An 11,623-nucleotide genomic window follows, 5' to 3' on the forward strand; every position below is an offset into this window, starting at 1 on the left:
ACTCATTTTCTTAAACTGTACAACAACGGGGCCGGAGAGATAGCATGGAGATAGGATGTTTGCCTTACATATAGAAGGATGATGGCTCAAATCCTGGCATTCCATATGGTTCCCCGTGCCTGCCAGGAGCGATTTCTGAGTGTAGAGCCAGAAGTAGGCCCTGAGTGCTGCCAGGTGTGACCCAAACTCCCCCGCAAAAAAAAAACAAAACAAAATAAAAACAAAAAAAAACAAAAAAAAACCCAACACAAAATAACCTGTACAATAACTATCTTCTGATTTTTTTGGTTGGGTTATGGCTGGTGATATTTCTTTTTTTTTATTTTTTATTTTTAATTATGAGAACAATGATGCCAAGAGGACAAGGTAAAGTTACAGTGAAAGAACAATCGCCCATAAACAGAGTTCTCAGAAGAAATCCCCTTGCTAAATATTGAACTTACAGTCAAAAAAACATTAAGAAAAATAAGGCAGAACCCATGTACAATTACTTTGTCCACATATCCCCAGATTGTAGTACATTATAACATTTCTTAGCAGTACACAAAGCAACCTAAAGCCATGAGATTTATGTGACTCCTTAACTTTGAAAGCATAGTATTTTTATATATTCATGCACATACATATTAGTTTAAGTTAACATCAAAAGTTTAAGAGGTTTTTTTTTTTAAGGGTTAGTCAAAAGGGCACAGTAAAAACGGTGTTAGAGTGGCAAATATTGTTTGCATAGACCCACCAAAATATGGGGGGTCATAGAAAGAAATAGCCTTGGTCTAAATACAAGGAGACCACTACCCCTGAAGTTTCCCGGCATAAGACCAACTCTAGGCTCCAGGCAAACTAGTTTATTCAATCCAAGTCATTGTCTGTAGTGCCAATACAGTTTTATTTTTCACGCAGTCCTATTGTTGGCATCAGGTTTCTATATTAAAGATCCTGGAATCTGCACATCCTACATTGAAGTCAGGTGGGTGTGGAGTATCCTCTAGTTTCACCTCACAATTAAGGGGCAATACAGCAAACCCTGTCCAGTAAGCAGGTCATTGTTCTTGTTAAGTCTTCTCAGTGTTAAGGGAAGTCTCTTTTGAGAAGATCGATGTCAGAGCAGCTGTAGGGTCTTCCCTGGTAGAGGATTGCCTCCAGGTAATGTTATAGACAACCTTGGATGTTTTGTAGATGTCTTTTCTAGATCAGGGGTGAATGGAGAATGCCAGGTCTTTATGTCAATGTTCAGGGTGTAAGGTCCCATTGCATTACAAGATTTGTGTGTTCCCATCTCTATTAGATAAGAACTTATTGGTATGTATAGTATTTTCCCGTTTTAGTGTGTCTAAGCAAACAATAAATAAAGCCACGTGGCGTTATCAGAGTATATGGGGGGCGTAAGAACACGTCCAACAATACCCATGACTTGGTTCAAACATAAGCATTAAACTGAGGGATTCTTTCACACCAAATTCCATATTGAGCAGTTCACAAAGAGAAGATAAAAAAAGGGAGGAGGATCGTCACTGTATAAGAAAATATTCAGCAAAAGTTATAGCCATCAAAGAAAACACCCATAAAATGTTGAAAAGACATACGTGTCCTTTTTATGCCTTTTGGAATAGTTGGGTGGGTGTTAACTCCAGGGCACCACTTTGGTCTGTGACTTAGGACTCTACAGTACTTAAGTTAGAAAGGGTAAATGAGGAGTAATGATGATAGAGGTTAAGGAAGTTAAAGAAAAAATGATCTTTTGTAGGGGTGTGCAAAAGGGCAGAGTACAAAATGGACATTCTGCATACATAAAAACATAATTCAATGATAGTGAGTACTATTAATGTATCTTGTGCGCGAGATCTGGAGCAAGGCGGTAGAGGGGTGCTGGGGTTACCTAAGTCCCGCACCACCCCCCTAGGCCTGGTTAAGAAGGCCTCTGGCATGGCGGAGGCCTGCCGAACCCCATGCTGCTAGACTCCCAGCTCCCAGGAAGGCGGCTGGCGATATTTCAAGGGTTACACTTGGCTCTGCAATCAGGAATTACTCCTGGGTGGTGCTTGGGGTAATCCCTACCAGACTGGGGATCAAACTTGGGTTGGACTGCCTGTTAGGCAAGCACCCTCCCCAACTGGCTTATTTCTTTGGCCTCTATCTTTGAACTTTGCTTACAAATCTTTTCATGCAATTCCTCAAGAACCCACCAATGCAGGAAAATGCATTTTTTTTTTGTTTTTGGGCCACACCCGTTTGACGCTCATGGGTTATTCCTGGCTATTGCACTCAGAAATCGCCCCTGGCTTGGGGGACCATATGGGATGCCGGCGGTCGAACCGCTGTCTGTCCTATGCTAGCGCTTGCAAGGCAGACACCCTTTTTTTTTTTTTTTTTTTTTTTTGGTTTTTGGGCCACACCCAGTAACGCTCAGGAGTTACTCCTGGCTGTGCGCTCAGAAGTTGCTCCTTGCTTGGGGGACCATATGGGACACCGGGGGATCGAACCTCGGTCCGTCCAAGGCTAGCGCAGGCAAGGCAGGCACCTTACCTTTAGCGCCACCGCCCGGCCCCAAGGCAGACACCTTACCTCTAGCGCCACCTTCCGGGCCCCAGGAAAATACACTTTTGTGCTAACATAAGTGTGCAACTGAGAGTAGTTCCTGAGCATTGCTTAGTATGGCTCAATAAAATATAAAAACAACGACAACAGCAACAACAATAAAGCTCCAGAGAGCATTTTTGTGGGACCTGTGTGATCCTGGAAGGGTTCTTGAAGGCTCAACAGGCCAAAAAATCTCTTCTTTCTCCCCTTTTATCATGCCATTTTTGTTTGTTTTAAACCCTGAAACAATTCCCGACTGGGAATTGTCCAGCACTTTGGCAATTGCAGTTGAATTTTCTGCTAGGTCTTGGCTTCCACTGAGGTTTCTCCTTATTTTATTTTATTTTATTTATTTTTTTGCTAGGATATAGTTGTGGATTCTCTGCTGTTTTTTCCTATTTACTTGACAGCAGTCAGTTTGCCCTGTGTGCTAACAAATCCTACACACCCTAAGGGGAGTTATTAATTTTGAGTTTGGGCAGCTTTTTTTTTTTTTAATTCAGAAAGATGTGAGAGTGAGAGAAACTGTGATTGTGTTCAAGAGAGAATACAAAGCAATATAATACAAATACAAATACATTCCAATACAATACAAAGATATCAAAGAGTCAATGCAACATAGAGTACAAATAAGAGAGACACATGTTTAGGGAGATCATGAGATTTGAAGAACTGCTTTTTATTTGTTAAAACAGAGGAATAATTTTCAGTCTTTAGATGCTGGCCATAAGCAGGGGTTTTGTAGCATCATTATAACAGTCTAGGTATCACTTTTCTTTTTTTCTGTCCCATTTTTTTCATTTAGACTCAGTGAACTATTATTATTTGCCAGGCACTGAGCAAGTCCTGTGTGAGTAGAATTGTTTTAGGGTTCTCTAAAAGCAAGGCTCATGACAGTGATTTATGTGTATAAAATTTATCAAGAGGATGCTACTAGAAAAAATTGAGGCAGGATCAAGGAGTGAGCTCAAATTGTTAAAGCACTTGCTTTGCATACTAGAGGCTTGGGTTCCATTACTCCACCTTAAGGGGCCCAAGCACAACCCTGAACATTTATTTATTTTTTTGGTTTTGGGGTCACACCAGGCAGTGCTAAGAGGTAACTCCTGGCTCTACGCTCAGAAATCGCTCCTTGCAGACTTGGGGGTGGGCAGGAACATATGGGATGCCAGGATTCGAACCACTGTCCTTCTGCATGCAAGGCAAACACCCTACCTCCATGCTATCTCTCTGGCCCCTACCCTGAACACCTTTAAGAATGATTCCAGAGCCCGGAGAGATAGCACAGCGGCGTTTGCCTTGCAAGCAGCCAATCCAGGACCAAAGTTGGTTGGTTCGAATCCCGGTGTCCCATATGGTCCCCTGTGCCTGCCAGGAGCTATTTTTGAGCAGAGAGCCAGGAGTAACCCCTGAGCATCGCCGGGTGTGGCCCAAAAACCAAAAAAAAAAAAAAAAAAAGAATGATTTCAGTGCTAATCAAACAAGCAAAAACTGGTGAGGAGAGAAGTAATTGGAAAGAGAACATTATCCATAAAGGTGGTATTTCAAGCGATCTGTTAGGAACTTTAATTGTATCATATATATATATATATATATATTGGCTTTTGAGCCACACCCAGCAATGCTCAGGGTTTACTCCTGGCTCTGCGCTCAGAAATTGCTCCTAGCAGGCTCAGGGGATCACATGGAATGCTGGAGATTGAACCCAGGTCTGTCCCGTGTGCAAGGCAAACACCCTACCACACTGTGCTATCACTCCGGCCCTCTTATCTTATTGAAGAAGAACTGGAACTAGACTTTTGTATTCCTACCTCAAGCAGCTCTTATAAGTACAAACTATCTAAACATGTACAATAATGATTAAATCCAGTTGTTATTATAAAAAGAAAAGAAAAAAATTTATAAGCCATGGTTAAGGCCCTTTTGCTCTTTTTTGCTCATATTCATGTGATTAGAAAGTAGTGGGATAAGCTTTGACCCATTCTAGATCTGTATTTATGTTTTTTGTTTATTTGGTTTTGGATGATACCCGGATACTCAGGGCTTACTTCTGGTTCCGCCCTCCGAATCACTCCTGACAGGTTCTGGGAACCATAAGGAATGCTGGAGATTGAATTAGGGTTGGCTCTGTGCAAGGCAAGCACCTTACCCGCTGTACATCTCGCTGCATTTTTGTTTTGATATTACACTTATAAGAAATATTCAACTTATTTATCTTCCTAAAACTTATTTTTTTAAAATAATGCCAAGAATTGTAGATGACAGGCTGGCTATCTCTCAAATGAAAAAAGCGTTACTGTTTTATAATTGCAAAGTAGTACAACAAACAGCACCCTGCTGCTCAATTCTTGACTGAAGGAATAAAATTTGTGGAAAAAAGAGCTTCTACATAAAGGCAAATTGTCATGTTGTGTGTGTGTGTGTGTGTGTGTGTGTGTGTGTGTGGAAATGGTACAATTTTTTTATTCATTAATATTCTGTTTTTTAAACTTTATTGCTTTATTTATTGATTGATTTCTGGGCCATACCCAGCAAAACTCAGGGGCCCTCCTGATTCTGCACTCAGAAATTGCCCCTGGCAGGCTGGGAAACCTTATAAGATGCTGGGAATCAAATTAGGTTTCTCCCAGGTCGGCATCATGCAAGGCAAACAACCTACTGCTGTGCTATCTTCCGGCCCCTCTTCATTAATATTCTTTTTTTTTTTTTTTGGTTTTTGGGCCACACCCGGTAACGCTCAGGGGTTACTCCTGGCTATGTGCTCAGAAGTTGCTCCTGGCTTGGGGGACCATATGGGACACCGGGGGATCGAACTGCGGTCCGTCCAAGACTAGCACAGGCAAGGCAGGCACCTTACCTTTAGCGCCACCGCCCGGCCCCTCATTAATATTCTTGAAGAAAGAATTATAGATTAACAGAGAGATGGTAAATTTCAGTAGTAAAGGAGGAGGGAGAAACATGGAGAAAAGTTACCTCATCTAGGGAAAATATTGTAAGTCTTTGGAGAATGAGTTTCCTGAAAGTCTCAGAAATGCATGCAAATAGGAAACAACAACAACAATAACAACAACAACCAAACACCAATAAAAGGGGCCGGAGCAATAGCACAGTGATAGGGCATTTATTTGTCTTGCACGCGGCCAACCCTGAATGGACCCAGGTTCGATTCCTGGCATTCCATATGGTTCCCTTTACCTGCCAGGAGTGATTTCTAAAGCGCAGAGCCAGGAGTAACCCCTGAGAGCTACCAAAATGAGTAACCCTTGAGTGCTGCCTTTCCCAAAAGACATGCAAATAGGGCAAAGTTTGCTTCAAAACCCTGAAAAATAACTGCAGTGTTCATTGATTTTGTTTCTCATCCTCTTTTTTTTTTAAAGTTCTCTGAAATCTGAGTTCCCCCTGATTATTTGTGATTACTCCCACATTCCTTCTCTATTTTCCTGTTCTCTCTGTATCAAATCTGCATCCTACTGAGTTGGGCTGTGGTAGGAACGTAAGATAGTTCTAAGGCAGGGCTTCAGACTTGTCTGTCCTTTCAGGTTCTGCAAACCATACTGCTGTGCTATTTCTTCGGCCCAGAAAAATTCCTTTTTTTAGTGGAGGGGGTCACACCCGGCGGCACTCAGGGGTTTCTCTTGGCACTGCTCTCAGAAATCGCTCCTGACAGGCATGGGAACCATATGGGTTGTCAGGGATTTGAACCACTGTCTGTCCTGGATTGGCTCTGTACAAGGCAAATGCCCTCCCATTGTGCTATCTCTCCGTGCCCAGAAAAATTCTTCTTATCATAAGAAAAATTCCTGAAAATCTATTGCTAAAAGGTCAGTCTTTTTTTTTTTTTTGTTGTTGTTGTTTTTGGTCACACCTGGAGGTGCTCATGGGTTACTCCTGGCTCTACACTAAGGAATCACTCCTGGTGGTGCTCAGAGGACCATATGGGATGCCATGGATTGAACCTATACATCCACTGTACACCCACTCTTGCTTCAGTTCAGTCTTGTGAGTATTAAATGTGTATGAGAAGGTGGATGGGCCTGAGGAAAATTGAACAAGGTGTTTAAAGAACTGCAGTTACTTAATACTGACTGAAAGTCACCTTAAGATGAATCTCCTGTTTTTAGATCTTCTAAGTTTTAAAGAAAAGATCCAATTATAGTTTTATGTGTTTTCTCCTAATTTGAAAGCATATGGAAACATGGGCGTTTGAATGGAATACATAAATAAGCATATGTTCTATAGGGCAAGCCGAAGCTGAATGAAGGCAGAACTAGTCCCGTGGGTCCAGTTTCTGCTCTGGTTCAGTGTTCTTGCTAAGCCGTGGGTTTTAAAACCAGTGTGTTAGAACAAAAGATACATCCTGGGGTCTTACCACAGCTTTTCTCAATCTTCGTTAACTCTCAATTTTTTTTCCAGATTTACACTTTTCTCTTCCTAATCTCATCCCTGAGACACTGATATACTGCATCAAAGACTTTTAGATCTTTCCCCATTCTGTGTTTAACAATGAGAAGCAAGAGTAGGAGGTGGGGAGGGTGGTCCTCAAGTAGACTGCAGTCAAGATCTAACCTCTGGACCATGACCTTGTTCACCACTAAGGACATTATGGACTGAATAATGTTTCATCTGCTATTCCAGACACTGAGATTTAAACACTGTGATCACAGGGGCCGGGCGGTGGCGCTGGAGGTAAGGTGCCTGCCTTACCTGCGCTAGCCTAGGAGACGGACCGCGGTTCGATCCCCCGGCGTCCCATATGGTCCCCCAAGCCAGGAGCGACTTCTGAGCGCATAGCCAGGAGTAACCCCTGAGCGTTACCGGGTGTGGCCCAAAAACCAAAAAAAAAAAAAAAAAAAAAAAAAAAAAAAAAAAAAACACTGTGATCACAGTTTTTTTTTTATCTTAATTGGTAGACAGTGTTTTGGTTGCAATTATTGGAAGTAGGAGCTTGCTTTTCAGTGATCTGACTTCCCTGTATTGTCATTGGGAAGCAGAATCTTTTCTTAGTTGGCATCACTGCCTCTAACTTATTATTTTTAATTGGATAAAGTGATGGCCTATTTTTTTTGCTGCTAGCATTTTTTGTTTTGTTTCGTTTAGTTTTGGTTCATACCTGGCTACTGTTCTCAGGGTTTACTTATAGCTCTAAACTTCGGGATAATTCTTTCTCTATCTTATACTCTTTCACTCTTTAAAGAGGGGCTACAACCAGCAATGCTCAAGGGTTATTACTGGTTTTGCCTCGGGAATTACTCCTGATGGTTCTCAGGGGATCAAGGATGATTCTTGGTAATGAGGGACAATATGTGATGCTATAGATCAAACAGGGGACTGCTGAATCCAAGACAAGCATTTTACCTGCTGTATGATTTCTTCGGTCACTGCAGTTAAAAGTTTTAAATGAATATAAGGTTGCTTTTGCTATTTATTTATATATCTAATTATTTATTTGTTTTTGAGCCACACACAATGGTGCTCAGAGCTTACTCCTGGCTCTGTGCTTAGAGATTACATATAGGATGCTAGGGATAGAACCCAGGTCAATTCCCTGCAAAACAAATGTCCTAAACATTATACTATTCCTCCAGCTCTTGCTTTTACTTTTTATATTTATTTTATGGTTTTGGGTTATACCTAGTGATGCTAAGTGGTTGGTTATTCCTGGCTTTGCACTTAGGAATTAATCCTGGCAATGCTGGGGGACCATGTGGGGTCCTGGGGATCAAACCCTGGCTGGCTGTATGCAAGGCACCACCCACTGTACTATGCCTCCAGCCCCTGCTTCTACTTTATTTTTTTATTTTTTTAGTTTTTGGGCCACACCTAGCGGTGCTCAGGGGTTACTCCTGGCTGTCTGCTCAGAAACAGCTCCTGGCAGGCACGGGGGACCATATGGGACACCGGGATTCAAACCAACCACCTTTGGTCCTGGATCAGCTGCTTGCAAGGCAAACGCCGCTGTGCTATCTCTCCGGGTCCCTGCTTCTACTTTTTAAAGGTCATTCTGCAGTTCATAAATATACTTGGCCTGTGGCCATTTCTTAATTTTTATAGACAGAATAATCATAATAAAAAACCTAGGTTCAGGAAAGAAGGAGAGAGAGATTGAGGGAGAGATTGAGAGAGTGAGAGAGAGCTCAGTTGTTTTGAGTTGTTTTATGTACTGGAGGTGTGGTTTGATCCCTGGCAAACACAGAGTCAGGATTAGCTTCTGCTCACCAGTGTGCTCACCAGTGTGGCCCCCAAACAAAAACAAAAACAAAAAAAATTTTAGGCCACTTAAGTCAGATTTCATATTACTCAACACATGGTGACCATTTAGCAATTCCTTTACCATGGATTTGAAATCCCACTTGTGTTCTTGTTGACAATCTTTAGCCTCTCACTCTATTACTTTTCCCCAAGTGTATTAATCATTCTGGGTTTCTTTTCTTTATGGTTGTAGCTGAAACTTTTATATTTTTTTGGGGAAAAGGAGAGGGACCTAGTGGAGTGGTTGGTGGTACTCAGGGCTTACTCCTGGCTCTGCACTTAAGGATCACTCTTGGCAGGCTTGGGGTACCATACTGGGTTCCAGAGAATCTACCCCAGATTGGCTGCAGGCAAGGTAAGCTCCTTACCAGCTGTACTATTGTTCTTAGATGAAATTTCTTATTCTTAATCTTTTCCATTTTTCTCTTTTTTATTTCAATTTTTCTCTTGATGGCGGTTCTTTTGTGTGTAGGTATGGCTCTAAAATAAGGTCCCCAGGCTAGATTGCTCAATGCTAGAGCCTATGGTGGGACTCTAATCTTGATGTCATTTTTAATTCTTTGGTCTCTGGGTCTATCTGCTACACCACTCCTGCAAACCCATTACTCTTATCATTTTACCACGGTAGTGCCCCTGACTACTGAGTCATGAGAAGTTGCACAAATTATCTATGAACTGATGGAGATGTTGGCTAGATCTTTGAGGGTCAGTGGGTGAGTAATCTGGTAATCTTTTAAGACTGGGTCTGGATAGATAGTGGGTGGTCAGGTACTTATCTTGCATAAGTATATGCATAGCCCATTCCTGTTTGATCTCTGGCATCACATACATCTCTGAGCACCACCAAGAAAGATAACTGAACACAACAGGGTGTGACTTTGACGTCCATCCCCCCAAGTTCCTCTGACATTTGCATTCTGCCTTTTTCACTCTTCCATTTTCATTTGCACCTCCTCATCCTCTATGAATAATCTTTAATTTTTTTAATTTATAACTTTATTTTATTTTACTTTTTTTGGAGCCACACCCAGTGACACTCAGGGGTTACTCCTGGCTATATGCTCAGAAATCACTCCTGGCTTGGGGGACCATATGGGACTCCGGGTAATAGAACCATGGTTCGTCCTAGGCTAGCATGAGCAAGGCAGATGCCTTACTGTTTGCACCACTGCTCCAGCCCCTCTAATTTTATTTTTTAATAATGAAAAATATTAAACAGGAGATACAATTGTAAAGTTGTTCATATGTGAATTTTAGTCATATAATGAATTCCTTCACTAGTCTTTTTTTAATTTTTTTAAATTTCTTTTTTTTAATATTTTAAAATAATAATTTCTTTATTTAAGCACCATGGTTACAAACATGTTTGTAATTGAGTTTCAGCCATAAAATGCACACCCCTCTTCACCAGTGCAACTTTCCTGCCACTATTGTTCCCTCCTTTCCTACTTCCTCCTCCCCCTGCCTGTCTTCAAGACAGGCATTGTATTTCTCTTTCTATCATTGTCATGGTAGCGCTTAGTGTAGTTATTTTTCTAACTGTTGTTCTAACTGCACTTACCACTTTTTGTACCATGGGCTTGTCCTTTTAGCCCTCATCTCTATTGTCTCTGAGTGCTATTATTATAGTTTTTTTTAATTTTTCTTAAATTCCACAGACGAGTGTGACTCCTCTCTACTTTCCTCTCTCCCTCTGACTTATTTCACTCAACATACTAGTCTCCAAATCCATCCATGTATAGGCAAATTTCAGACTTCATTTTTTTCTAACAGCTGCATAGTGTTCCATTGTATATATATACCATTGTTTCTTTGTTTCTGTTTGTTTCTTCTTTCTCTTTGTGTTTGTTTATTTATTTATTTAGTTTTTGTTTTTGGGTCACACCCGGCAGCGCTCAGGGGTTACTCCTGGCTCTATGCTCAGAAATCTCTCCTGGCAGGCTCTGGGGATCATATGGGATGCCAGGATTTGAACCACTGACCTTCTGTATAGAAGGCAAACGCCTTACCTCCATGCTATCTTTCTGGCCCCCTTCCTTCCTTCCTTCCTTCCTTCCTTCCTTCCTTCCTTCCTTCCTTCCTTCCTTCCTTCCTTCCTTCCTTCCTTCCTTCCTTCCTTCCTTCCTTCCTTCCTTCCTTCCTTCCTTCCTTCCTTCCTTCCTTCCTTCCTTCTTTCTCCCTCCCTCTCTCCCTCCCCCCCCCTCCCTCCCTCCCTCCCTCCCTCCCTCCCTCCCTCCCTCCCTCCCTCCCTCTCTTCCTCCCTCCTTTCCCCCCTCCCTCCCTCTTTCTTTTCGACACTTGGTGATGCTCAGGGGTTGCTCCTTACTCTGTGCTCAGAAGTCATTCCTGGCCAGCTTGGGGGACCATATGGGATGCTGGGGACTGAACCCAGGTTCATCCCAGGTTGGCTGTATGCAAGGCAAATACCCTGCCACTGTTCTATCGTTCTGGCCTAAACCACAGTTTCTTTAGACACTTATCTTTTATTGAGCATCTGAGTTGTTTCCAAATTCTGCCTATTGTAAACAGGGCTGCTATGCACATAGGAGTGCAGAGGGCATTATTGTATTGTGCTTTAGTGTTCCTAGTATATATCCCTAGGAGTGGTATTTCTGGATCATATGGGAGCTCAATGTCCAGTTTTGCTGTTGTTTTTGGGCCACACACAGAAACACTCAAGGGTCACTCCTGGCTATGCACTCAGAAATCACTCCTGGCTAGGGGGACCAAATGGGACCCAGGGATCGAACCAGGTCAGTCCTGGGTCAGCTGCATGCAAGGCAAATGCCCCACCACT

Source organism: Suncus etruscus, chromosome 2 (assembly GCF_024139225.1).
Source record: "Suncus etruscus isolate mSunEtr1 chromosome 2, mSunEtr1.pri.cur, whole genome shotgun sequence".
Taxonomy (NCBI): Eukaryota; Metazoa; Chordata; class Mammalia; order Eulipotyphla; family Soricidae; genus Suncus; species Suncus etruscus.